At 49.9% G+C, this 27,726-nt stretch overlaps 1 protein-coding gene across 4 annotated transcripts in view; it reads left to right on the forward strand.

Annotated features, from left to right (window-relative positions):
* Positions 1-23,745: 23,745 nt before the first annotated feature.
* The window catches only part of Znf710 (zinc finger protein 710), a 61,837-nt gene continuing 57,856 nt past the window's right edge, over positions 23,746-27,726 (forward strand). The window contains exons 1-2 of one of the 4 annotated variants that reach the window (XM_063250048.1): positions 23,746-23,986; positions 25,134-25,321. The gene's annotated coding sequence lies outside the window, so the exon portion shown is untranslated. The other 3 variants (XM_063250049.1, XM_063250050.1, XM_013158709.3) reach the window with 3 other exon arrangements.

Raw genomic sequence — 27,726 nt, forward strand, 5'->3', positions numbered from 1 at the left:
ACGAGCAGCATCACTAATCCCATTCAGTGTGCATGTCAGGAGCTGGACACAGTGGCACACATTCCTAACCCTAGCTACTGGGGAGGCTGAGGCAGGAGGATTGCAAGTTTGAGACAGTCTGGGGACTTAGCCAGATCCTGTCTCAAAATGAAAACTACAAAGAGCTGGGGGCTAGTAGCGTCTGGATTCAGTGCCCAGCGCCTCCAAAGAAGCGCCTGCGTGTTTCCCGTTTGTGAGCACACGTGTTCCCTCACAGACTCCTTACAACAGCAGTCCTCGGAGGATCCTCCAGAGAGAGGGGACCCACCGGGAAGCACGCGCTGTATCCAGAGGTGACCAGAGAGGAATGAAGGGACAGCTCCTGCAGGCTGTTACACTTCTCTGAGGCCTCTCTGAGAAGCCAGGTGACGCCAGGGACGCGGGAGCCATCGCAGGCTCCTGAGCAGAAGCACCAGGTGTCTCCGTCTGGCTGCAGAGCGCACACCCGTGTGCCCTGCCCGAGGAGGAAAGCCAATCCGTGCAAAGCGAGTGGTAAACAGATGTGCGTCGCAGGCTCAAGGAGGCGGCCTCGGGGAGGGGGTCTCCGCCTTTCCGCGCCTTTGCCAGCAGTCCCAGGAGTTCCTGGCTCCTGCAGCTCCAGGCTGGCGTGGGCCCCTCCCGGCCCCTGCGCGCCCCCTGCTGGACGCTCCAGCCCGCCCGGTTCTGCAGGCTTAGGCGCTGGGCCCAGCCCGCTTTCATTTCTCATTAGCGCGGTGGGCCGGCCTGGGCGGTATTAATTACAGCCGGTTGTGTAACCGCCGGTGGCCGATCAGAGGGTGGAACGGCTTTCCCGAAGGCCTCCGGTCCATGAGACCCTCCAGAAGGGCCGAGGGCTCCAGGACTCAGGGCTCCCTCCTGCTGGCCCTATGCATGGGCCTTCCACTCCCAGCCCAGCCCTGGAAGGGCAGCGGGGGACCTAGGGCTCAGCGAAATGCCTGAGATTAGGCTGGAAGAAGCCACCCTTAAGAATGGAGAGCTTTAGCCAGGCCTGGTGTTCTATGCTGTAATCCCAGCACTCTGGGAGGCTGAGGCAGGAGGATCACAAGTTTGACCCCAACTTGGGTAACTAAGCGATTTAATGAGACCCTGTCTTAAAAAGATAAAAAGAGTTAGAGAAGTAGGTCAATGCGAAGGCCCTGGATTCAGTCCCTATAAACCCGGCATAGTGATGTATGCCAGTAATCTCAGCACCCTGGAGGCTGAGGCAGGAGGATTGCTGTGTATTGGAGGCCAGCCTGGGCTGCATAGTGAGACCTTGTCTCGAAAAAAAAAATTTTTTTTAATGAAGGAAAATAAGTACATATTTTCAAAAAGCAAACAAACAAACAAACAAACAAAAACTATTCATTGTTTATGCAGCCTAAACCGGGTTGGCTGGATTTGGAGGTTCCTGAGTTTCTGGTTCATTTTTCTCCCTTAGTTGATATCATAAAACTCAAGGGAGCTGTGAACGTGCCAGGTATCACGCTGCTTTAAAAATGCCTTTTCATTCTCAGTCACATCTCCTCCCACAAATAAGGGTGGGCGAAGAGCTTGTGGGTGACTCGCCCAAGAACCCCCAGCCGGAGGCCAGATTCAGTTTCACAGCCTGCCAGCCCCCGCACCCTGCAACCTCTGCGCCCCTGCCCTCTGTCCCTGAGCCCTGCCCACCAGCCCCAGCCCTGGCCATCCACCAGGGCCTGGAACAGGAAAAGTGCTCTGGCAATGCTAAATGCACACTAGGAAATAGCAAGACCCAGGTCGGTGCGTATTAAGGCCATCTGGGGGCATATGAAGATTCTAGACAGATTTTTGTTTTGGTTTGGTTTTTGTTTTTGTTTTTTTTGAGACAGGATCCCTCGATGCAGCCCAGGCTGCTTCAGACTTGTGGTGAACCTCCTGCCTCCACCACAGGAATGCTGGGATTACAGGCATGTGCGGCTGTGCCCTGTTATTTTTGTTTTTGTTTTTCTGTTGTGTGTTTGCTTTGTTTGCAGTACTGGAGGTTAAACCCCGGGCCCTCCTGCACAGCCGCATCCCCAGCCCTTTTGTATTTTTCATGTTGAGACAGATAAGTGCTGAAGGCATGTACACAGCAAGGCTGGGATACGGTGTGATTTGGCTACTAAAGGTTCACAGGACAGAAGCTTGGTCCCAGCGAGGCAGAATTCAGGCAATGGAGCCTTTAAGAATTGGGACCGGCTGCACATGGTGGTGCACACCTGTAATCCCAATGTTTGGAAGGCTGAGGCAGGAGGATCACCATGAGTTCAACCAGCCTGAGCAAAGTGGGTTTGGGGCCAGTGTGAACTACATAGCAAGACCCTATCGAAAAAGAAAAAGAAACAAAAGAAAGAATTGCAACCAAACACACAGATGTGTGCATACCTATAATCCTAGCTACTCAGGAGGCTGAAGCAGGAGGATCTCAAATTCAAGACCAGCCTGGACAACTTAATCAGACCTTGTCTCAGAAGAACTAGAAAAGGGGCTGAGGTTGTAGCTAAGCTAAGCAGGAGAGTGCTTGCCTAGCATGAGAGGGACCCTGAGTTCGAGCCCTGATACTGAAAAGAAGTGATTAGTCCTGTTCCCCAGGAATGGGTTGTTATAGAAAAAGCCAGCCTGCCCCTTCCTATGTGTGGCTTTCTGTCTCACCCTGCCATCTGTTCCCATCACGGCTTTCCTGTCCTAATGGCACCTGCCACACTGTGATGGAGTCGCAAGGCTCTTGTCAAAATCCTAAGAACTGGCAGCTGCTCTCAAATACTCAAAACTGTACCCCAAAAAACCTCTTATTTATGTATTTATTTTTAAAAATTTAACCTCTCATCTTTATAAAGGTCCCAGCCCCAGGCATTTTGCTACAGCAAGATAAAACCAGAGTAAGACAAGTCCTTGCCAGAACTAAAGGGACCTAAGTTTTCTGGGGGGCTTGCACATCTCAGCCACTCCTGTGCTCAGCACCAGCACCCTGCGGTCATACTCCAGGCTCCCAGAGAGTGGCAGGCCACACCCAGCCCCGGGACACAGTGTCTGTCATCCACACCACCCACTCGTCCTCCACAACATGTGCTGAGTTCTCTTTATCCTTTTCTTCTCTCCTCCTCCTCGCTCACAGAGGCGGATGTCCGCTGATTCTGCTTACACAGAGATCACGGCAGCCTCCTCCTGTCCCCACTGTATGACAATGTCACCTGCTCAGTGACAGGACTCACTGCTTCCAGCCCTCCCCCCAGGACCGACAGGCACACATGTTGGCCTGGACCACCTGCACCAGCCACCGCCCCATAGAGAGGCAATCAGGGCTCAGAAGGGTGTGTGGCTGGCTCAAAGTATGCACTGTGTGAGTGACCGTGCCACACTCGAACCCAGGGCCACCTGAAGCAACATCCACTTGCATCACCGTGGCTCCTGTTAAGGGATGGAATGGCCCAGCCTGCTCAGCATGTCTGTGTCTGTGCTTTCCGGGTAGCAGAGGCCTCAGCCAGAGGGTCTGGGGAATGCAGATGGCAAGCAGAGCGGCCACTGATGTTCTCCGGGTGTTCTGTGCCCAGGCACTGAGTTTTACCCACTGTGTCAGCCAGGCCTCAGAGATAATCCCCTTTTGCAAATGAGAAAAAAGACTTGAGAGAATTAGGGGTTTGCCACCAGCTCACAGTGTGGGAGATCCCAGGCCTCAGGGAGGCAGAGGCAGGAAGATCCCAAACTGAAGCGCAGTCTGGGGAACTTAGTGATTTGGCTCAAAAATAAAGAAAAGGAAAGGGCTGGGTTGAGCTAAGTGCAAAGGCCGTGGGTTCAATCCTCAGTGCTGTAGGAAAAAATAAAGAGCATTTAGACCTAGGTCTGTCTAGGCCTGAGCCCAGTCCTGTGAGTCTTGCCCGAACCTGCCCACCAGAGCCTGCCCTTCAAACTTGGCCTTGATGATGGGCTAGGGACATGGGCCTGGTCACTGAGGCCACTGGGACTCGGAGTGCCTGGCCTCCTGTTCCCGCAGGGCTTCCTGCCCCTTGGTGCTGCCCGTGCTACCCCCTTTCCACAGGAGAGCAGCTCTGGGTGCCAGGACGGGACCCAAGTGACAGCTTGAGAGTTCCCCGGAACCCTGGGAATATGAGTGACCCCTCTGTCTGGCCAGGCAGAATGGCCTGGAGCTCAGACTGCTCTACAGCACTTTCTTTTTTCTCTTTCTTCTTTCTTTCTTTCTTTTTTTCTTGAGACAGGGTCTTGCTTAGTAGTTCAGGCAGCTGATCCTCCTGCCTCAGCCTCCAGAGTGCTGGAATTACAGGTATGTACCAAATATGAACCGCGATGCCCAGCAACAGTTTCTCTTCTTTAGAATGTGTGTGCAGTGTTCATCCCCAAGAGGGGGAAGAAGGTGAGGGGGGAGTGGACAGTGGGGATGGTGAACAGGTCCTGTGCCCCCGGCGCAGAAGGACATTGATGGTAGACCGGCACTGGGAGGGCTGTTTTAGTGTCAAATGACGGAAAAGTTAACCCCAACTAGTTAAAGCACGAAGTAGATATATTGGTGCAGAGACCAGGAAAGCCCAGGAGTAGAACAGGCTGTAGGTGTAGCGTGATCAAGGGACCAGTGCAGGGCTCCAGTCCCCAGCCTCAGCGGCCTCCCCAGGTTGACTTTCCCACCAGTGTAAGACGTTGGACAGAGCTCCCAAGCCCCCAGCACTCGGGCCAAAGGAGCAGCAGGTTGAGTTCCCCCAGGTGAGGACGGCCTGCTCAGGAGGCTCAGGGAATACAAGGCCTAATTCACTGGACCTGGGCAGCCCCCACCTCTGCAAGCACTGGGCGTTCTGGGCATCCGAGGGGGAAGATGACCGGGCTCTGTGGGTGCTGTGTCCTCCTCCAGGACGCTTGCCTTTCCTCTCGGTATAGAAGAGTCTGCAACAGCCCTGGCAGCTTGAGGACAAGTAGGGAGCAACTGGCATCCCTGTCACCCTGGAGGTTTACTCTCAGGACAGCCAGGAGAGCAGGAGCTGGTTCCATAGCAGCAGGCTGGAAGGAGTCAGAAGAGGCACAGGCCGGGCTGAGATCAAAGACAGCTGCTTAAACCAGTGTAGTGGTCCACACCTGTAATCCCAGCACCTCTGGAGGCTGAGGCAGGAGGATGGCGAGGCTGAGCCAGCCTAAGCAACTTAGTGACTTAGTGAGATCCTGTCTCAAAATAAAATACAAAGACTTTTTTTAAAAAAAGGGTTAGGAATTAAAAAAAAAAAAAAAAAAAAAAAGGGTTAGGGATGTAGCTCAGTGGGAGAGGCCCGGGTTAGCCCCTACCACTGCAGTAGGAACATACCTACAACTGTGCATACAACGTGAGCATCACTTTTCTAAAACTCTAGCTGTGATGGTGGCACAGGCCCGTAGCCCCAGCATTCAGGACGCGGAGGCAGGAGGATCAATGTGGTTTCAAGGCCAGCCTGAACCACATAGTGAAACCCTACCTCAAAACAAAACAAATTACAAAATTCAAAATGTTCCAAAGTTCAAAAGTTTTGTGCGTGGGGGTACTAGGCATTGAACCCACTGGTGCTTTCCCACTGAGCTACATCCCCCCATCCTTTTGGTTTTTTTTTTTTTAATTTGAGACAGTGCTGTTGAAAAATTTCCAACCTTGGGCTTGAATTTGTGATGCTCTTGCCTTAGCCTCCCAGAGTGGCTGCCCCACCACCACATGTCATTCTTAATCCAAAGCTTTTTAAGCTCCAGGATGATGCCACTGGTAGAATACTCCACACCATGAAACTTTATTTCATACACAAAATTACTAAAAATACAGTATTGTATGGTACAAAATTATCTTCAAATTTAGCAGGGTGTGGTGGTGCACACCTGTTATCCTACCCTTCATGAGGCTGAGGTGGGAGGAGGCTGCAAGGTATGAGGCCAGCCCAGACTACATAAGTTCAAGGTCAACCAGAACTATTCTGTGAGACCCTGTCTCCCAAAAAAAAGTCATTGGCCACTTAGAGGATACAGGGGCTTCACCTGAGCGGAGGTTCCGGGAGGGCCTCTGGAGGCAGCAAAGGCACACAGTGCAGGACAGCCTTGGGGATGTTGGGGCAGGAGAACTGGGGTGCACCTTGGAGCCACGAGGCCGGCGGTGCACAGAGCAGGCTGGCAAGGGCGGATTTGGAAGAGGCTCAGGGACTGCACTGGGACTGATGCAAATCCTGCTGTAGGAAAGGGTGGGCTCCTTTTCCTTTTTTTTTTTTTTTTTTGTCTTTCTGAGACAGGGTCTCGCTATGCAGTTCAGGCTGCTTTGAGCTCACTTTGTAGCCCAGGCTGGTCTCAAACCCGCAACGATCCTCCTGCCTCAGCCTCCCGTGTGCTGGGATTACAGGCGTACTCCTTTTTGTTTTTGCTTTCTTTTTTTTCCTCTTCCTCCTCTTCTTCTTCCTCCTTTTTCTTCTTCCTCTTCTCTCCTCCTCTTCCTCTTTCTCCTTTTTCTTCTTCCCCTTCTGTTGCTGGGGACTGAACCCAGGACTTGCATACTGGCCTACATTCCCACACCCTTTTTTATTTTCTGTTTTGAGACGGGGTCTTGATAAACTGATACATCGTCCAGGTTGGGCTCTGTCTGGGTTGCTTTCCTCCACTGCAGAGACAAAATACCTGACACCCAAAATGAAGGAAGGAAAGGTTTGTTTAGCTCACAGTTTGTGGAGGTTTCAGTCCATAATCAGCTGGCTCCAAGGCAGGGTGGCATGTCATAGGGGCAACTGTTCAAGGTGGCCAAAGACAGCAAAAGCAAGAGCAGGCGGTAGGGAGAAAAGCCTCTTCTCCTCCCTTATATTGTAAGCAGGCCCCTGCCCCCATCCAGGGTGGGTGTGGCACTCACAGTCTCTGTGCTCTCCTCCTGTACAGGCAGAAGATGTTTACAAAATGAAGACCCCGACCCCTGCATGGGTCCCTAGTTACACTTCTAAACTTTTCAAGTTGACACACTGTATCAGTCATTGTAGGCTCCACCTTGTGATCCTCCTGCCTCAGCCTCCCAGAGTACTGAGATTATAATGTGCACGATGCCCAGCTGCGTGGGTAAGTTTCTTAACTCTGCCTGTTTCCTATTTGCAAAACAGCATCTTCTCCAGCTCCACACTAACCTCGGAGCTTACCAAGGCCAGGCCTTTTCTTAAGTACTCTGCCTAGTACAACTAATGGCCACTTGCCCTGCCCCTGTGAGATAACCACGGTTCCCACTTCACAGATGATGAGCGGGCTTGGGTGGAAAGGCGGGCACGAGGGGTCAGTGGGTAAAGCAGTTAGTGAGGACCTGGCCGCCAGGTCTGCTCCACCATCTTTGCTATTGATGTTTACCCACAGGGCAATGGGAAGCCACTGTGAGGTTCTCAGTGAGAAAAAGAACATTTTACACTTGATCTTAGCAGAAAGGCCAAGAACCAGTGTGAGAGGGTACTTTAAGAACAGTGGATGTGGGCCCAGCATGGTGGCACACACCTGGTATCCCGGCACTCAGGAAACCGAGACAGGACATTCACCACAAGTTAAAGCCAGCCTGGACTGGACTATAGTGAGACCCTGTCTGAAAAATAAAAACAAGAAGAAAAGAAAGAATAAAAGAGAAAGGGTGGGTGTGAGGGTCCAGAGCAGAGGGAGCACAGGAGGCCACGGGTGCGGGGAGACTTTGCAAGCTCCCCGGTCTGCTCCAGGGGGAATCACAGGCCGCAGTGCGAGTGGGCGAGGGGTGAAGGGGCAGGGGCAGGGGACCAGGGGACATCGCCATCAGCTGTAGCCCAAGGCAGGGGACACTGACTGCCAACAGGACAGGGGACAGCTGGACTCTTGTGCAAAGGCCTGAGCTCTGCAGCCCGGGCCACTGCTCTGCTCCCTCACTGGGACAGTGAAGGCCGAGCCCAGACTTCCCAGGACCCCCACCCCCGCCCCTTTACTGAGCCACTGAACCCCGGCTTTACCCAGCTGCCCGAATCCAGACCCAGCCCAGCGTCTACAGCCTCTTTGCCCTGTCTGGGAAAATGCTGGGGCTCTCTTAGGTGAAAAATGAGGTGTCCATCTCCAAGGGTTTCCATCTAGCCTTAAAACCCACACCAGACATGGTGACATGTATCTGTGGGTCCAGCTACTCAGGAGGCTGAGGCAGGAGGCTTGCTTGACACTAAGAGTTGAGGCCAGCCTCAGTAACAAAGCAAGATCTCAAACATAAATAAATAAATAAAAATATATGGACAGATCAACCCAGTCCATCAATCCCGACGTCTACATCAGCTCTGCCCTCTGTACTCCTCTTCCGGTCATGTCTACCATGTCCTTGGGCCCCAGGACCCCTGCCAATCTTTCCCTTGTGCTCCAGGGCAGTCCCCAGGGAAAGGACCCTGCGTGGGGCACTAGACAGCGTCCCCCAGTTTTGTCCGCAGGTCCCAGATCTTGGCACCTCCATCCATTCCACACTGCACCTCTGTGGCAGGAATGGTAACGGGGTGAGAAGGGGGACAGGACCAACAGGTATGCGGCACCATTCTATTTTTTTGGTGCCGGGGATCGAACTCATGACCTGGAGTTTGCCAAGCAGGCACTTACGCCGCTGAGCTAAATTCCTTGCCAGTCATTCTGTTTTTCACCATTTCTCCTAAAGACAAGAAAAGGGCTTCAAGGAAATGGCGGACTTCAGGAAATGGCAAGTGTGAGCTGGGAGTGATGGTGCACACCTACAATCCCAGCCCTCTGGAAGGCTGAGGCAGGAGGATCCTAAATTTGAGCCCAACCTAGGCAGTTTGGCAATTTAACAAAAACCTGTCTCAAAAAGAAATAAAACAATCTTCTGTACCACTAAAAAAAGAAAAAGAAGGGCAAGACCACTGGGATAACTGTATGTGAAGAAATCCAGTGTGGTGTCTAAGACTAAGACCGTAAGCCCAGCACTCAGGGAGGGAGCTGAGCAGGAGGATCACTGTAAATTCCAGGCCAGCCTGGGCTACATACTGAACTCAAGGCCAACCTGAACGACACAGCAAGACCCTGTCTCAAAACCACAACAAACAAACCAACAAAACCCAAAATAATCTCCAAATAAAATAGTATTAAATAGTTCTCGGGGAGCTCTTATCCAGGAGTCAAGCAAGCAGAAAAAGCAGTGACACTTAGATGCATGTCAGACCGGTGGGAAGAGGAGCTGGGCGCAAAAATGAGCTGGGGCTCAAGGGTCAGAAGCCGTGACCGTGACCGACGGAGACTCAGTCTTGGTGCTTCGTGGCAGAGTCTGAAGGTGATGGCTCCCATTTTCTATCTGTGATTCTCCCCAGCACAAAAATATCTCTGTTTTCTGGATATTAAATTATCTGTTTCATTGAAGTTTGAAAATTTGCCGTCAATTCCACCCAATGTCATTTTTGTACATAGTACTGAAATGTAACTGCCAACCTGGTAAATGTCAGATACACCCAGTTCGTGATCCCAGAAATTAAAGAATGAACTCTAGGGAACGATAAAGGTTAAAAGTAGGAAAAATTAACTGGGTGTGGTGGTGCACACCTCTAACCCCAGCACTCGGGAGGCTGAAGCAGGAGGATCACTGGGAGTTTGAGGCCAGCCTGGGCTACATAGTGAATTCAAGGTCAACCTGGACTCATAGCCAGACTATCTCAAAAAATTTTTTTATCAAGGAATAGGACTAGCTCCTGAGATAAGAGGAGTCCTGAGTGGGTTGTCAATGACCGCACTTCTTGACAGTTTTATAGAGTGAAACTACTGGGTGGGTATAATGTAGGTTGAAACTATAATCAACCAATAAGATTCTAATTTTAGTAGTAGTAGTATTTTTTTTTACCGGTACCAGGGATCGAACTCACGACTGTGCACTTGCAAGGCAGGCGCTTATTGCTGCTGCGCTAAGCTAAATCCCCAGCCCCTAGCCGTAGTATTATTATACACAGTTAAATTAGGTAGCAGTGCGGTGGCCCTCCAGGGAGTCAGTGCGGGAGATGAGAGCCCATCAGGACTTGGCTGGAGGCTGGAGGCGTATCAGAAGATCAAAGCCACAATGACCAGGTTTATATACTCCCCGGAGGCCTGAAGTGGGCTGGGGGTTATTGGGGTCACCTTTGCCATCATCTCCTTAGGGGTGGGTCATCCTCTTCCACCAAGACTGAGACTAAAACCACTAAGGCTAAGAACAAAGACTGAGATTAACAAGACTAAGCCTGCAGATCACTGACCAGGGTTACCGATGCCGCCTCGCTGCCCTGAGATCACAGCACCGAGCTGGCTGTGCTCGAAGTCTTACTGGTTGCCCTGCATTTTGACTCCCGCTGTATCCTCTTCATGACTTCGCTCTATAAAACTTCCTGTGCGAGGCCGGCTCCTTGGCAACCCTCTCAGGGCCCTCCGGTCTCTGGGGAGCTAGTCCTGTTCCCCATCCCCTTTCTTCCCCCCAATAAATTTCCCTGCTCTTAACCTCTATTGTTCCTTAGAATTCTTCAACTTTAGGGGACCAAGCTTAGCATATTTAACCCCTAGTATTCTCTGTGTCATTGGCAGTGAGACTTGGTGGCTCACCCCACCCATCATGGGATCGTGATTTGTCCATACAGGAGGAGATCTCAGAAGGCTGACACCAACAACCCCACGCCTTCGTGCACCCTTAGGGAAGGACGCAGAACCAGCCATTGTGACTTTAATTTTGAGACACGCCTCCAGCCACCCGTGGTTATGTTCTCATATTTTGCACTGACTTCCTTGAGGGCCCAGCCCTGTCTCACCGCCTAGAATATTTCTACATCCCCAGCTGTCCATGGTAGTACCGGGGATTGAACCCAGGGCCTTTGCTCTGAGCAGCATTCCCAGCCCTTTCATTGTTCCTTTGGAGACCGGGATTTGCTGAGTCTCTAAACTGCCCAAGTTGTTAGAATTTGTGATCCTCCTGCCTCAGCCTCTCAGGCTGCTGCCATCACAGGTGTGCACAACCACACCCCGCTCTCATTGATATTTTTAGCATCACTCTATGTCTGTGATTGAATCCACCCTTTTAATTTAAATTCTATTTCTGTTTTCTTCTTCATTTTGTACATTGTAATGTTTAGATATTGTATTTGCAAAAGAACCAACCCAAGGACCTATGAGTTAATTCTATTGTTCTGTTTCCTAATTTGTTCTTTTTATTTCTTTCTTTCTTTTTTTTTTTTTTTTTTTTTTTTTTTTTTTTTTTTGTGTGTGTGTCTTTTTCATTTTTATCGGTACCAGGGATCGAACTCACGACTGCCTGTTTACAAGGCAGGCGCTTATGCCACTGAGCTAAATCCCCAGGCCCCTATTTCTTTCTTCATCGTCTCTGGAAATTTAAAAAGTATTCTAGATTATGTTAAGAGTGATTTTTGTTGTCGGCGATGTTTTGAGACAAGATCCCTCAATGTAGTTCAGGCTGTCCTTGAACTTACTATGTAAGCCAAACTGACCTCAGATTTGCCACAATCCTCCTGCCTCAGCCTCCAGAGTGCTGAGATTACAGGTACACACCACCATACCCACCTTTCATAGATTTTCTAAATTAATTAAACTCAAAGGCTTTATACTTGGCTATATTCCAAAGTGGCCTTCTCTCCTTCCTTTTTATTCTTTTCTTTCTTTTTTTTTTTTTTTTGAGACAGGTGTTCCCTAAGTCACTCAATTCCCTGGGCTGGAATTTACAATCCTCCTGCTTCAGCCTCCCTGAGAGCTGGGCTTACAGGGCCGCATTACTGCTCTCAGCCTAAACTAACACATTATTCTTGTTTCTTCCTTTATTCAAAAGCGATCTGGAGAACTGTCAGTGGCTGATTCCTACTATTAATTTCTAGTTTCAGCATTTTGCAAACAGGGTTTATGCCCTCAATGACATCTGCAATTTTCAAATTTATTGGGAGTTTCTTTTTTCTTTTTTTTTGGTACTGGGGATTGAACTCACGACCTCCTGCTTGCCAGGCAGGCGCTTATGCCGCTGAGCTAAATCCATGGCCCTATTGGGAGTTTCTTTATGGTGGAAAATATGATCCATGTTTACAATTATCTTGCAAATTCTGAAAAATCGTCTGGGTAACTAAATCAACATCCAAAGCATCTAGAGGAACTGATGAGAAGCGCAAGATGTGAACAGGAAGTGAACTACAAAGAGGAAATGATTTTGTCAGCAAAGGGACAGAGAACTGGCTTTTTTGGTGCCTGCCACAGGCCGGGCACTGCACTGGGCACTTTGCATATCTTACCTCATTTAGTGGGAGGCAGGATCCTTCAGAGCAGGAAACTGAGGCTCAGGAAGGTTAGGTAACTTAGTTACCTCTTCCTCATGCTTTATCAAGCAATTTCTCACCTTTCCTTCAAGACTAGGGTTTAGGGGCTGGGGATTTCACTCAGCAGCATAAGCGCCTGCCTTATGAGCAGGCAGTTGTGTTGGAAAAAGACTAGGGTTTAGCCAGGCATGGTGGTGCATTCCTATATTCCTAGCATTCAGGAGGCTGAGGCAGGAGGATCCCTATGAGTTCCAGGCCAGCCTGAGCTACATAGGGAGACTGGGAGGGGAACTGGGTTTAAACATCCCTTCGTAGGCAGGGGTAGGGTCCTTGCCTAGCCTGGCCAGGCATGATTGTGATCCCCAACATTCAAAAAAAAATCACTTTTTCTGGATGGGGTCTCTCTCTGGCTTCAGGCTGACCTTGAACTCACCACGTAGCCCAGACTGGTCTGGAACTCCTAGAAACCCCGAGGGTTGAGATTACCTGTGTGTATCACCCCTCTGCAAATTTTTAAAAATTTGTTATAAGACACGCTGGCATTACCCGTGCGGAGTACTTCCCTTTGCCCTGGACACACTCATCCCATCGCTCTGTCACTTTCTGAAGCTGTTCTAGAAGCCCTCTTTCATGACTATCTTTTTTTTGGTGCCGGGGATTGAATCACGACCTTGCATTTGCCAAGCAGGCACTTACACGGCTGAGCTAAACCCTCGGCCCTCATGACTGTCGTTAGTTGTGCTATCTCTATGTCTTTTTTCTTCCTTCATTTTTAATCATTAATGAAGTCTATTGGTACAGTTTAGACATCCATAAGGATCACATCCATCACGGAGAACTGTACACAATACACCCCGATTCTTGTCTTTTACTCTTCCCACTCCCCTCCCCTAGCTCGTCCTCTTCCTCTTCTTATCTACAGAAACTTTGTTTTCATCTTATCCCTCTTTGCTCAGTTTTTTCTTTGTGCCTTCCTTCCTTTCCTCCTCCCCTTCCCTAGTCCCCTTTCTCATTTGAACATTTGCTTCCTATTTTGCAATATCTATTATACACTTTGATCCTTATTTACAGTGTCGCCTGGGTGCAGTGGCTGGAACACCTGTTGATCCCAGCACTCAGGAGGCTGAAGCGGGAGGATTGCTGCGAGCTGGAGGCCAGCCTGAATTCAAGGCCAGCCGGAACTGTATAGTGAAACTCTGTCTCAAAAAGACCAAAACCAGAGCTGCGCGTGGTGGCTCATGCCTGTAATCTCAGCACTCGGGAGGCTGAGGCAGGAGGATTGTTGCAAGTTCGAGACCAGCCTGGGCTACAAAGTGAGCTCAAGGCCAGCCTGAACTGCATAGAGACCCTGTGTCAAAAAAAGACAAAAAAAAAAAAAAAAAAAAAAAAAAAGACCAAAACCAACAAAACAAAAAATCTAAGAAAAGAAACAAAAGATCCTTACATTGAAAACTACAGTACTCTAAAAAAGAAGATTGAAGAAAATCTCAAGAAGTAGATGGGAGAGAATCAGGCCTCACCAGGAAGCGATCCCCACCTGGAAACCACATCATTTTCATTGTTTTGTTGGGTTGGGTTCTATTCTCTTTTGTTTTGTTTGATTATGTTAAATCTGATGGCATGAGCAGCTACTTAAAAGACAGCAAGACATATTATGGTAGCCATTTTGGATTTGCTACTGGCTTGTTTTGAAGTCTTTTATTGTATTCATTGTTTTATTTGTATTGTTTCTATTCTATTTTGTTCTGTTGATTTTTACTATGCCTGAAGCTATTTTGAAAACAACAAAAAGCATTATGGTAATTATTGCCGATTTTGTAAGGTGTTGAAGTCCTGTATCACTTTACTGGTTTATTTTGATTGGTTTTATTCTGTTTTAGTTTCCTTGGTTTTATCCTCTTTAAAAACAAAAGTGGAAAGACATCCCTTGCTCTTGAATCGGAAGAATCAACATAGTAAAAATGGCCACACTCCCAAAATTGTTACATGGATTTAATGCAATCCCAATCAAAATCCCGGTAACATAGCTCACAAAACTAGAGAAATTTACAAAAATTCACTTGAAACCACAAAACTAGAACAGCAAAAGCAATCCTGCGTGACAAAAGCAAGACAGGAGGCATCAATCCCTGATTTGAAAGTATACTACAAAGCTACTGTGATAAAAACAGCATGGTACTGGGGGAAAAAAAACCCAGAATCAATGGAACAGATTAGAAGATTCAGAGGAGACAATGCCAAACATACTCAGCCACATTATCTTTGACCAGGGGGCCAAACACCCTTACTAGAAGGATAGTCTCTTTAATATATGGTGCTGAGAAAACTGGCTTTGCACATGCCAAAGACTAAAACTATACCCATGTCTCTCACTATGCACTTTGAAAAAGATCAAAGACCTAAATATTAAAATGGAAACACTAAATCTGTCTCTATGTCTTTTTTTTTCTCTTTGCTACTGGGAATTGAACTCAGGCCGTTGCACTTGTCAGGCAGGTGTTTGTGCTGCTGAGTTATATCCCCAGCCCGAGTTTATTCCTTGAATGATTCAAAATATTTCCCTTTCATGGTCATTCTGACTTGGAGGAAGATCTAGAAGTTGGTGGAGGTAGACGGAGTGAATAAGGAGGGTGAGGACCCCCTGGGATGGTCTCACGTGCCTGCTTTTCCACTGGACAGTGCTTGGCAGCAACATGCACCACACTTTTGATCACACTAGGGAAAGAGAGCGTCCAGAACTACTTCAGAAAGTGGCGAGAATGACGGGTCACATCATGAGTTCAAGGTCAGCCTGGCCAAGAGAGCGAGGCCTTGTCTCAAACAAACAAACGAAGAGAGCGATTACGTATGTTCCAAGTGAGCGTGGAAGGGTAAGATTTGAAAGGGAAATTATGGCAAAATACCTTTTACTGTGATAACTTTTTAAACATAAGCATATTTTTCAATCACCCCTTGTAATTCAACATATCTGTCACCCAGGGGTCCCCCAGAGATCCTCGGAGATGCCCTGCACATTGTGAGCTCGTAGGTGTTTGTTGATTGAAAGAAGGATGAAGACTAATGGAGGGGCCCAAAAGAAGGTTCAGCACAGCAAAGCCCACGGAGGCCGCACCTCCCTTAGACCCCGGCAGGAGCTGGTGCTGGGGCCACACAGAGGTGACGGCCTTGCCTGAGCCTACACCCGTCGTCCTCCCAGTGCAGGGCTCCTTAGGCCCACACAGCAGCAACCTGCATGCACCATCTAGCCCAGCAGGACACACGGGTCTCTCAGCGCATCAGAGTGAAGGACTCAGGGTCGGACTCTGGCCAAGGTCGCACAGCGGGCAGCTGCTGCAGCCAGGGGCACCTGGGTGTCCAGCCGCTGCCACACTGGAACTTGAACCCTGGTCCTTATGCCCCCCCCCACGGCTGCCTTGGTGGCAGAGACTGTAAATCGCCCTGCTGTCCGCTGTCCTGAGGTTTCACAATGGAGCCTTTCTTCTGCAGACTGTTTAATTAATGCCTGAGAGGAAACTCAGGAGAGGGATCCTTGATGTTCCCCATCAGCCAGCGTCCGCACTCACCTACAATAAACCTTTATGAACACTGCATTCGGCACGGACTGGCCCGGGACACTGAGACCCGGGCCGGGCTGGGGAGGTGTCCGCAGGGACCTTTGGGTGGCACTGCCCAGAGCTCCCCGCAGTAGCTGCTTCCAGGCCTCTGAGGGATCCGCCCTTGGCCAGCTCCTCCTCCTCCTGTTCCCACCCCACACGCTCTTTATCTGCCTTTACAAAAAGAGCTATTCTCTTGTGTGCACAATACACGTTTCTATTCAGCTCCCAGCCCAAATCATCCTACTGCGCTGGTTCCTCTTTCCTCCTCCTTCTTCAAATATTTGCCAGGGAAGAGAAACTGTGCCGTTGCTGCCAGGACCGCCTGCAGACTGGAAGCTTCTTGAAGGCCTGGCCTGGGTCCTTTCACCACTGCCTGCAGAACAGATGAATGAGAAGCCGCAACCTTGTTTTCTCAATATGGAAGTAATAACTGAAAAATAATCAACTGGGTATGATTGTGCATATCTGTGATCTGAACACTCCGGAGGCTGAGGCAGGAGGACTGAAAGTTCAAGAGCTCAGCTCGGGCAATTTAGCAACTTAATCAGATGTTTGACAGGAAAAATAGTGCTACTGTTGTGGAGGTCAGTCTGGAGATTTCTCAAAAAGCTGGGATTGGAAGCCCCATTTGACCCAGCTATTCCACTCCTAGGCATATTCCCAGAAGAACTGAAAGCATCATACCACATTGATATATGTGCACCCATGTTTATGGCAGCACAATTTGTAATCGCCAGATCTTGGAAACAACCTGAGTGTCCATCAACTGAGGAATGGCTAAAAAAGATGTGGTATTTTTATACAATGGAGTACTACCCAGCTATAAAGAATGATCACATTGAGATATTTATAAATAAATGGACACAGCTTGAGACCATACTCATAAGCAAAATAAATCAAACTCACATGTATAAATACCGAATAGTTTCCCTAGTGTAAGAAATGGTAAGAATACATAAAAATATGTGGTAATCATGATTCTCCATTATATGGCTTGAAGCCTTATAATGTTTTCATTCATTAGTTGGAATGGTTTTATTCTGGGGTGTTTGATTTTATTGTTTGTGATGGTATGAACAGCTATTTTGAAGAAAACAAGACATTATAATAGCTAGTGATGATTTAATATCATCTTGTTTTGAAGTCCCACCAAGCTTTTGTTCTTCTGTCTCCATTGGTTTTATGTTGTATGTTACTGGATTTTATTATATGTGATAGTATAAACAAAAAAATTTGTATAGACAAAGAGATAATATAGTAACCATTTGTTTTCTGTTAGTTGGTTCTGCACACCCTGTAATACTTTCATTCTCTTGAATGGTTTTACACTGTCTTGTTATGTTTGATAGGATAGTGTAGGAAGGTATACTCAAATATTTCAAGGAAAGAGACACTATGGTAGCTACTGTTATGTCGGGTTGTCTTGTGGTGAAACACTATGTTGCTTAAATTGTTCTGTTCTGACCTGTGTTATGTCCTCCTTTATCTTAATCTTTTTTAAAAGTTAAAATTTAAATTTAAAAAAAAGAAAGGAAAAATAAGAAGTTCTGGGGAGGTACACAGCGCACAGGCTCTGGTTCAAACCACATTATCCTCCTCAAAAACACATATAAAATCCTTACCGCAGATACAAAACCAAACAATACAAGGACACAAAGAAACAGCTTATTTATTTATCTTTGGTTTTCAGAGACTGGATCTTAGTCCAGCTGGCCTTGAACTCACAGTAGCCCTCCTGCCTCAGCCTCCGGAGGGTGGGCGCACAAGTGCACACCACCATGGCCAGTTCCTAAGGAAACTTTGGAAGGTGATGCGGGTGACCTTGATTGTAGGGACTGTAACAAACATGGTATACACATGTCCAAATGTACCTTGTATACCTTAATAACAGAGGAAGGGGAAAAAAGAAAAAGAAATGCAACTTGCTTAAGGGAGAGAAAAATACGACAAACATGCTAAAAATTAAAGAAGAAAATAGAGTCACCTGTAATTCCAACAAATAATTCTCAAATTTATATTTCCTTCTATATACAAATACATGTATATTTATTCTTTTGAATATACATGTATTTGTAAAATTTTATAAACATAATTATGATATATTTCCCATCATTAAATTTTTGTTTTATTTTTTGAGACAGGATCTTACCAAATAGTTCAGGCTGGCCTTAAACTCAATATGTAGCCCAGGGCCAAGGATTTAGTTCAGCAGCTTGAGCACTTGCCTGGCAAGTACGAGGTTATGAGTTCGATACCTGGTACAAAAAAAAAAAAAAATAGCCCAGGCTGGTCTCAAACCCACAGGTGATCCTCCTGCCTCAGCTTCCCAGTAATGGGATTACAGGTGTGTGCCACATTTCCAAATCTTCTTTAAAACTTTGAATTTGGTGGCCCAGGCATAGTGGTGCACACCTGTGAACCAAGCACTTGGGAGGCTGAGGCAGGCATTTGGGGCCAGCCTGGGCTACAAAGTGTGTTCAAAACCAGTAGGGACTACAAAATGAGATCTTGTCTTAAAAAAAAGTTTGATTTTTACTAGCTTATGTAGCATTACATCATCTGTCTATGCCATACCTTCTTTATAAATACTTCCTCATTTTTGGATATTTAGGGTGCTTCCTGTCTTTCTTTTCCTTTTTTATTTTTGTCCATGTAAATAGCATTTTGATAAACACCTAGACACACCTCTTTGTTCACTTTGCTGGTTACTTTTCTCAGGTTTCTTTCTTTCTTTTTTTTTTTTAATCGTTACCAGGGATCAAACTCACAACTTCACACTTGCAAGCACAGACAGAGGCTTATGCCACTGAGCTAAATCCCAGCCCCTTTTCTCAGGTTTCTGAACGACAGTCACTGCATCAAAGGAGAGGACTCCTCAACTTTTAGTAATCTGGGTTACCGCACACTTCTGCAGGCCTCGTATCAACCCTCTCTCCACGGCAACAAGTTTCACTAACTTGGCTTTTACTTACCTGTTTGGTGAAGCTGGAAGTTGCCTGTTTGTGGCGGTCAGTCAAGGTGTCTGTGGCAAACCCGTGTCCTTCATTTATTGAGGTAAGAACAACGAGCTCACCGTTCACCACTGTGGACAAACTGTGCCAAGCTGTGCTCCAGCACTGGAGGGGTAGGAGGAGGTGAGGTACTTAAAGCATCTCATCAATGCATGATTCTTAAAATAATTTGTGAATTTGCCGGGCATGGTGGCTCACGCCTGTAATCCCAGCACTCAGGAGGCCGAGATGGGAGGATCGTTGGGATCAGCCTGGGCTACAAAGTGAGCTCAAGGCCAGCCTGAACTGCATAGCGAGACCCGGTCTCAAAAAAGACAAAAAATAAAAATAAAAAAAATAATTTGCGAATTCCAGATGCTCACCCCATCTATTCATGAATATTTTTGCTTTCATTGGATTTCTCCCCCAAACCCTGAGGATTTCTACATTGTTACTATGTGTACTTCTGTTTGTTTGCTTGCAACAGGGTCTTTCTTCCTTTGTACTGTAGCTCACAATGGCCTTGAACTCGCTATGTAGCTGAGGCTGGCCATGAACTCTCTGAATCCTCCTGCCTCAGCCTCCTGAGTGCTGGGATTACAGGCTTTGTTAATGTGCTGAGGCCTCTGAATTGCTGCCCTACATATCTCCCCTGTCATGAATTGAGTTCTGTGACTCCTCCCGCCACATCCCCTGATGGTCCTCTCCGGAGTCCAGTGCCAACCTTTGCCTCAGAGTTCACATCTTGGTCCACCCTGGAGGCTCTTTGTTTCCTAGCCTGATTCCAGTGGGGAGGCTTAATTTTAAAAATCAAATATTAGATATTGCAAAGCTGCCGTTATCTTCTAAGAGATTTGTTTGGTTCCTCCAGTGAAAGAAGCAGATTTTAGTAATCCTGACAGAGTTCCTTGGTAACAAGTCAGCAGAGCCATAAAAAGCTGTATTTTCCCCTTTCTTGTTTTATAAATTCTAAGGCTTTTCAGAGATGGATAGGAACATTCTGGAAGGTCTACATCATGTATGCATCCTCCCTTTGGGAATAATGAGGGTTTAATAAATCTTATAACAAATCTACCTCCCATTCTCAGCTCTGGAGGGCAATACGGGGGCTCCTGAAATGTTTCAGGGAGCCCCACTTACCAGTGTGCATCCCCAAGGGTGAATCTGGAGGATTCCCTCCAGAGTTTGAGTGAGTCAGGAGATTCGGCTAAATGGCAATATCTGTGATTTTAAACTTTTACCAGGGCTGCTTCACATTCAGACAGACTTTATAATTTACAAGAATGTCTCTCTTCACCAGGTAGCACACGTCTCCAGTGCAGGGACTTGGGAGATTAAGGCAGCATGATCAAAATTCAAGCCCAGTCTGGGCAATTTAGTGACTTAGAGAGTTTCAAAATAAAAATAGAAAAAAAGTTGGGGGTGTAGTTTAGTGTGAAGGTTCTGGGTGCAAATCCTAGTACTGCAGAAAAAAATGAAAAGGGGAAAATAGATTCAGAGAGAGAACTGCTAACAGGAAACCCTGGCTGCACATTCTAACCTTCTCATGCCGTGACTGTGTCATGGAACATTCTCTTGGCTCGGTTTCACTGTGTAGTTCAGGTTGACTTACATTCACTATGGAGCCCAGGGCCTCAATCTCACAGGGATCCTCCTGCCTTGGCCTCCCAAGTGCTAGGATTACAGGGGTGCACCACCATGCTTAGTAATTTTTTAGCTTTCCTATGCCTAGGGTTCCTTATTCATTTTTTAAAAAATTTTTTGGAACTCAGGACTTGCACTTGCCAGGCAGGCACTTATGCCACTGAGCTATATCCCCAGCCCAGTTTCCTCATCTATAAAATGATTACACTAGCGTCCTAGAAAGTGCAGCTCTGTGATGCATAGAGACAGCTGTACAAGAATGTTTATCATAGTAGAGTCACAGAATCAAAAATCCACAAATATTCCACAAGTCCAACAATTTGTTTAAACAAAGTAAAATACATAATATGTGTCCACCATGGAATATACTTTGTTTTGATCTCAGGGGTTTTTTGTTTGTTTTGTTTTTTGTCTTTTTGAGACAGAGTCTCACTATGCAGTTCAGGCTGGCCTGGAGCCCACTTTGTAGCCCAGGCTGGTCTGGAACTCACAGTGATCCTCCAGCCTCAACCTCCCAAGTGCTAGGATTACAGGCACGTGTCACCATGCCCAGCTAAACAATGTGCAATGGTTTTGTTTTGTTTTTTGGTACCAAGATCAAACTCATGACCTCGAGCTTGCCAGGCAGGAACTTATGATATTGAGCTAAGTCCCCCACCTTTTTTCTTTTTTCTTTGTACCAGGAATAAAACTCACGACCTCGCACTTGCCAGGCAGGTACTGTGCTGCTGAACTATATCCCCAGTGGAATACCTTTTGTTAAGAATGATAGTATGGATATTTATAGACAAAGAAGGCATTACTAGGAGAAAGTGGTTATGATTCGACTGTATGATGCCAGTTCCAATTTTCTAAAAATCATATTTACATAGTCATGTATTTAACTATATTTATTTCACAGTTTCATGTGTATTTACACACAGGTATGGTGATATAAAATGTTCAATGTTACATGCTCAAATCTAATGTAGATGGGGATTCTTTTTCAGTTTTGCTTTGTTGCTTTTCAAATTCTTTCCCAATGAACTTGTGCAATAAAATAATAAATGTGCAAAATGTTTAAACTGCATCCTCCCTTTGGGAATAATGAGGGTTTAATAAATCTTATAACAAACCTACCTCCCATTCTCAGCTCTGGAGGGCAATACAGGGGCTCCTGAAATGAAACTGGCACTGGTGTTTGCTTGGTTCCAGGAGGCACTTAGCTGGTGCCAAGTTCACCTGCAGGTTGTTTAGAGAGCTGGGCATGGCAACTCATACCTATAATTCAGCATTCGGGAGGCTGAGGCAGGAGGATAGCTGTGAGTTTGAGGCCACTCTGGGCTACAAAGGGTGTTCAGGGCCAGTCTGCACTATATACCAAGCTCCTGTCTCAAAAAGCCAAAAAAGAAAAAAAGGTTGCTTGGAGAACCAGGACCTACATAAAGAACCAGGGAGTTCTGAGAGATTTGAGGGCTCAAGAGAAGCCAAGAACACTCCCCACCACCACCACCCATGTAAGTTTCCTGTCTCTCTGCCCGAGCCAGCACAACCCAGAACCTGCTCCTCAGCCCCTTCCAGGTTCCCAGCCCACGGCTTCCTATTCCTATTCGGTTCTCAGGCAGGCTACACTCCAGCCATCGATCAACAGTTCTGTCCTGTGTGTTCTTGAGATGACTCTTGGTGTGAGGGGTGAACCAAGACCTTCAAACTGAGCTACATCTCTAGGCTCTCTTTTAAAAAATCTTTCTGAGACAAGGTTTCACTATGTACTTCAGGCTGACCTTGAACTTACTTTGCAGCCCAGCCTGGTCTTGAACTCCTAGATTCTCCGGTCTCAGGTTCCTGAGTGCTGGGATTATAGGTGTGTGCCACCACACCCAGTTTTGTTTTGTTTTGAGACAGGATCTAAATTGCTCAGGCTGGGTTTAAATTTTGGTTCCCTCTGCCTCAACTTCCCAGACTGCCGTGCCACCACACCCCTCCTGGGTTCCGCAATCCAGCCTTCCTGAAGGAACATTTCCTCCACGGCTGGCTCTTCGTGTTTCTGGCCTGGTGAGTCACTCTGGGTTCTACCCACATCCCACTGCCAGGTGTCACTCCCTTACAGTATATTAGTAGTGAAGAACAGGGACCAGGCGCTGGTGCTCACATAAGCTAGGCACCGTAAGCTAAGCAGGGCTTGCTGAAGCCCGGAGTGCATTCTGAGAATCTAAGTGTTGTTATCTGCACTTTGCAGCTGAGGAAGTGCAGACTTGGAGAGCTCCACTCCCCCAGGGACAGTAGCAACAAGCTGTCCCAAGAATGTAAGCCACTGTCTTTGTGGCCCCCCGGGGCTTCTGGCCCCATTTTACCCAAGTGAGGAGACTGAGATTTGCTGAGACAAACTCATTCACCCACTTTCCAAGTCAGAAGCTAGGAGAGGCTAACATGTGAACACCTTCAACACCCTGCCCTGCCCCCACTAGGCCAGGACACCAGCCTCTGGCCGCAAGTACTTGCTATCCTGACACTTCAGGAACCTGTGAGAATGTCCTTGACTGGGGCCCTTGGACAGGCTGTTCCCTCCCTATTTATGTAGAAGTAGCCTCCTCCAGGAAGCCTTCCCAGAGCACCCTTGTCCAAGCACATACTATGGCTGCCAGCCTTTTTGCTCCTTGCCCCTCCAGTCCTCACAGATCAAAGGTCAGGTCCTAGGCCTCGGTCCTGAGCAGCCAGTGAGGTAGCGGGCACAGAACAGTATCTAAGAGTTTGCTGAATGAATGCTTGCTTGACTCTCAGAGCTGTGGTTGGCTTTGTCCAGAGGGTGCCAGAAACAGTAGGCAGTGACAGAAACCTGGCTTCCTGCTGCCCCATTAAGGGGGCATCCTGGGCCAAGGTTCTGGGCCATTCGGGCTCAGTATGCTGGTGACACAATCATGGTGTCCTTCTTGCTGAAGCAAACTCCTGCTTCTGTTTTCTCACTCGAGTCAGAAATTAATCATGTCTGAGTGACTGAAGTCATTGCTCACAGCACCCGAAGCCGGGTGCAGGGTGGGGCGAGGGGCAGTGGCCTTGGGGCTGAAGTCTCTGAGGCCCAGGCCTCCCCGCTGGGGGAGGGGCGAGGCGTGGCAGGTCCCGTCCCGGGGACGCGGCTGTCGCGGGCGGTGGGGGGGGGCGGGGACAGACAATGGGGCTCTGCATCTGCTCCTCGCGGGGAGAAGGGACCCTCCAGCGAGGAGCCTGGGCGAGCAGGGAAGTGTGGGAGGAATTGATGAGGAGAGGGCGGAGCCAAGGAGACGCCGCCGGGAGGAAGGAAGGGAAGGGAAGGAAGAGAGGAGGGAGGGAGAGGATCAGGCTTTCCTCCTCCTCCTCCTCCTCCTCTCCTCCTCTTCCTCGGTGACCTGATCTTGCGCCGGGCCTGGTTCGCATTGTTCCCAGCGGAAACTCTCAGGGGAGGGGGGGTCACCAGGACCTTGCGCCCCTCCCCCTCGGCCCCTGGACCCCAAGCCACAGCCCAGGCATCCAGCAGGTGCTCAATCCTTACTTGAGAAAATGCGAAATGTGACCAACTTTGCTCTGGGAACTTTTCCCCTGGCTTCTCCCCACTCCTGCGGAGAAGCCGGGCAAGGAGCAGGTCTAACGAGCACGCCCGGGCGCCTTAGGGATAACTGACCCTTCGTGGCGCCTGAGGAGCGGCCTCGCGTCCCAGTTCAGAGCCGGGCGTCCCGGGGGTCGGAGGCCGGGTGTCGGGCCGGCCCCGGAGCAGGGAGCAGCCCTGCGGGGACCTGCGCGGGCCGAGGCGTCCCAGGGCCCGGCGGGGCCTGGGGACCCGCGGGGGGCCATCCCGAGCCCCTCCCCGCCCGCGCCGTCCGGGGCGCTGCCAACAGCTGTCCTCCGCTCCGCGGGGACTGTGGCTCGGAGCCCATCTGCCTACTTCAGAACAGAGAAGTGCGGCGCGCATCCAGCCGCCACCCCTGGCCGGGGCGGGGGCGGCTTCGGACCCCCTCCCGCACCCCGCAGAAGTCGGACACCCAGGGGCTCCACCCGCGCCCCAGACCCCAGGCCCCCCTTCGGGAGAACACCCGGGCTCCCCGGGGGGCGGGGTCCCCGCGCCCCCTTTGTGCCAGGCAGGCCGGGGGCCCCCCCATTTCCACGCGAGATCCTGACGCTCCCTTCTCCCCAGCTTGTTAATCTTTGTTCCCCTTTTCTGCTGAGAGGAGAGAAAAATAATAAAAAGAAGGGGGGGGGAGAAGGAAAAAAAGGCGTGACTTGATTTTCAAACGAAACTCCCACAGCAAACAAAACCCTTTTGGAGAAATAAGAAAGGAGGAAGAAGGAAGAAAAGAAGGAAGGAACAGTGAGAGAGAGAGAGAGGGAGGCAGAGGAGGGAGAGAGGCAGAGGGGGGAGAAAGAGAAGAGAGAGGCTTTCAGGCTTTCCATTCGAGTAGGAGAGTTGAGCCGAGAGCTAGAGAAAGAAAGGAAGAAAAAAATCCTCTCTGCGGTAGAAAGAGAAAAGAAACTTGGGCTGACAAGAGGGGGGTGTCGGGGGTGGAAGGAAGTGAGAAAACAAAAGAGAGATAAAAGGGCCGCTTTTCTGCTCTCTTCCTCCGCGAGCCGGTTAGGAGGAGCTGTTTTGCATCCCTTCACGTCAGCCCTGCCTCATTCCCTTCTTCCAGGGAGGGAGAGCGCGAGCGCGGAGCGAGCGGGGGGAGCCGAGCGCGAGCGCGAGCGCCGAGCGAGCGAAGAGAAAGCGGCCGGAGGGAGCGGCGAGGCGGCGCGTGGAGGCGGCGCGGCGCGGCGCGGTGGGCGCCCCGGACCCCGGCCCGGCCCGCCGGGGCCCGCGCAGAGCCGCGCCCGGACCAGGGTGAGTGTCTGGCGGCCCGGCTCCCGGGCGGCGGCGGCGGGGACGCGGGCTGGGGGGTCGCCGCGGCCGGGCCGACCCGCCCCCCGCTCTCCCCGGGGACGGCGGCGCGCAGGCCCGCGCCGCACTGCAAACATGTCGTCTTCCCCTTCGCCTTCCACATTCCCTCTTGCCGGGAGCCGGAGGGAGCGAGGCAGCGCCGGGAACGCGGGAGCGAGATGGCGTCTGGGTGGGGGGGAGGGAGCGAGCGAGGAGGAAGAGGGGGAAGGGAGGAGTGGGGAGAGCGCGGCGAGCGCGCGAACGAGGGAGCGAGAGAAGCAAAAATGAAAGCGCCGCGGCGTTGGCGGCGGCGGAGCGGGAGGCCCGCGCGGTGGCGGCGGCTGTGGCGGCGGCGGCGGCGGGTCCGCCCGCACGTGGGTGTCCCGGCGCGCTGCGCGCTCCCCCCGCACCCGGCCTGGGACTCAAAGTTTCACCCCCTCGCCGCCCCGCCCCTGCGGCTGCCCACAAACTTTACTCGGCGCGGCTGGGGGAGCTGCGTGGTCCCGAGGGCCGGCGCGGGGTGGAGGTGGGGGCCCGGGCGCGCCGTTCGGGGTGTCCGGGAGTCCCCGCCCCGGGCAGCCGCCAGCGGGCGTCGTGCGATCCCCGGTGTCCCGGCGTCCGGGGCGGGGACCTGTTGAAAGCGCTCGCCGGCTGGGTGGGGAGGTGGCGGGCGGGGTCCTCACAACTGGTCTTTGGCCTCCCCCGGCTCAGGCCCCCTCCTGATTGCCGGCTTTCTGTCTTCTCGGAGTCATTTTCTTAATTGCTTGGAGCTATGGGGCTTGATCGTGAAGTCAGATCAGCCCCCCCCCCCCCGAGGGTGCCAGATGGGTGCCGAGGCCGGGGGACCTCAGGGGTGCTGATCTGGCAGATCCCACTGACCCTGGCCCTGTCTCCACCACCAGCCCCCTAGCCGCGGACTTGCTAACTAGTACGTATCAGGGCATTTGTTTTTTTATTTCCGACTTGCCTTTTAAGATGACTTTTATGGTTCCTACAACTGCTTACCTCCAGTCTGAACTGTAGTTTGAGAAGATTTAAGAGGCCAGGGAGGTGCTTGTGGGTTTTAACGAACCCTACACAGTCATTAATGTATCTTTAAGTTCGAAGAGATGGCCCAGGTGTGGCGTCGCAGTAGCTGGATGTGTTTTTCCCGGACCTTTTCAGGTCCTTCCCTGTCAGAGACTAGGTCCTTCCCCCTCCCGAGAGGCGCCTAACGGCTTGGGCACATCCTAGTAGCCCACCCTTGAGCTGCAGGTCGAGTGCCCTGCCTGCGAAGGCCACCCTGTGCACTTGTACTTTTGTTCACAATGTCAACTGCCCTCCCATGTCCACCTGGAGAGGACATCACTAGTCACCGTGGGTATCTAGGAAACCCACAGAACTCTCTGTAGGTGTTTGGAGGAAGACGGAGCACTGGGGGCTCATCCAACCAGCTTTGAAGCTGCTGTCAGCCCTGCCTTTGTACACGTGTAAGTAAAACAGGTAGTGGTCCCAGGTAGGGGGGCCGGGCTGTACCTCAAGTTTCATCTTCACTGTTCGGGCTGGTGGGAGGGAACAGAAGCCAGACCTTACTTGTCCTTAACTAGAAACTTCCATCAGAGCTGATAGGCCTGCCTGATTCTGAGTTGAGACCTAATGCAGGCACTGCTTTCTCATTTGTTTTAAGGTGAATATTATTTTCTAGTACTTTTCTGATAGTGTTGTTGCTGCTCCTCCAGCCATATGTTGCCCTTGCCAGGCACCTGCTAGGCTTGGAGCAGAATATCTGCTCAGTCACCTGTGGCTGGAAATTCCAGTGCCCACACAGAGCTGGCTGTCAGTCAGGAGGACACTGGAGTGGAGCTGCTCCCCGTGGGGCTAAGAGATAGGCTCTGGGGGTGGTGTTGTCTCCCTTTAGCCTGGCCTGGGAGGTATCCTGTGTGGGAGGTGAGTCTCCTGTTTTAGGCCCCCTGTGTGTGAGCCAGTCTTTCTGTGCTTACTTGGGCCACTTCCACCCCCAACTGGGCGCTTCCTATCAGGGAGGCTTATTTCCCTCTTCCTCTCTAGACAAGAGACAGTCAAGGTTCTGTAATGGCTCTCTGGTTGGAGGAAAGCAGACTAATGGGACCACCAGAGATTTTGCACAACTTCTATTTTAAGTTTGCTTTGTGGCGTGGAGATATTTTGAGCAAGATTGCCCTTGGAAAGAAGCACAACTTCTTTCTTGATGGGAGTCAATAGATAAAGGCAAGAGGCCCTTGAAATCTCAGTCTCTGCCAGGACTGATGTAAGGTGCAGGTTCCTCATCTGGCTCTGTTACCCAGGATGCTGCCTGGCTGGCCAGGGGCTGACCCAGGCTAGGGCACAGTGCATAGAATTAAAAAAAATCT

The sequence above is a fragment of the Cavia porcellus genome, unplaced genomic scaffold (genome assembly GCF_034190915.1).
Source record: "Cavia porcellus strain 051 isolate PalLab524CR breed Dunkin Hartley unplaced genomic scaffold, mCavPor4.1 scaffold_6, whole genome shotgun sequence".
NCBI classification, from domain to species: Eukaryota; Metazoa; Chordata; class Mammalia; order Rodentia; family Caviidae; genus Cavia; species Cavia porcellus.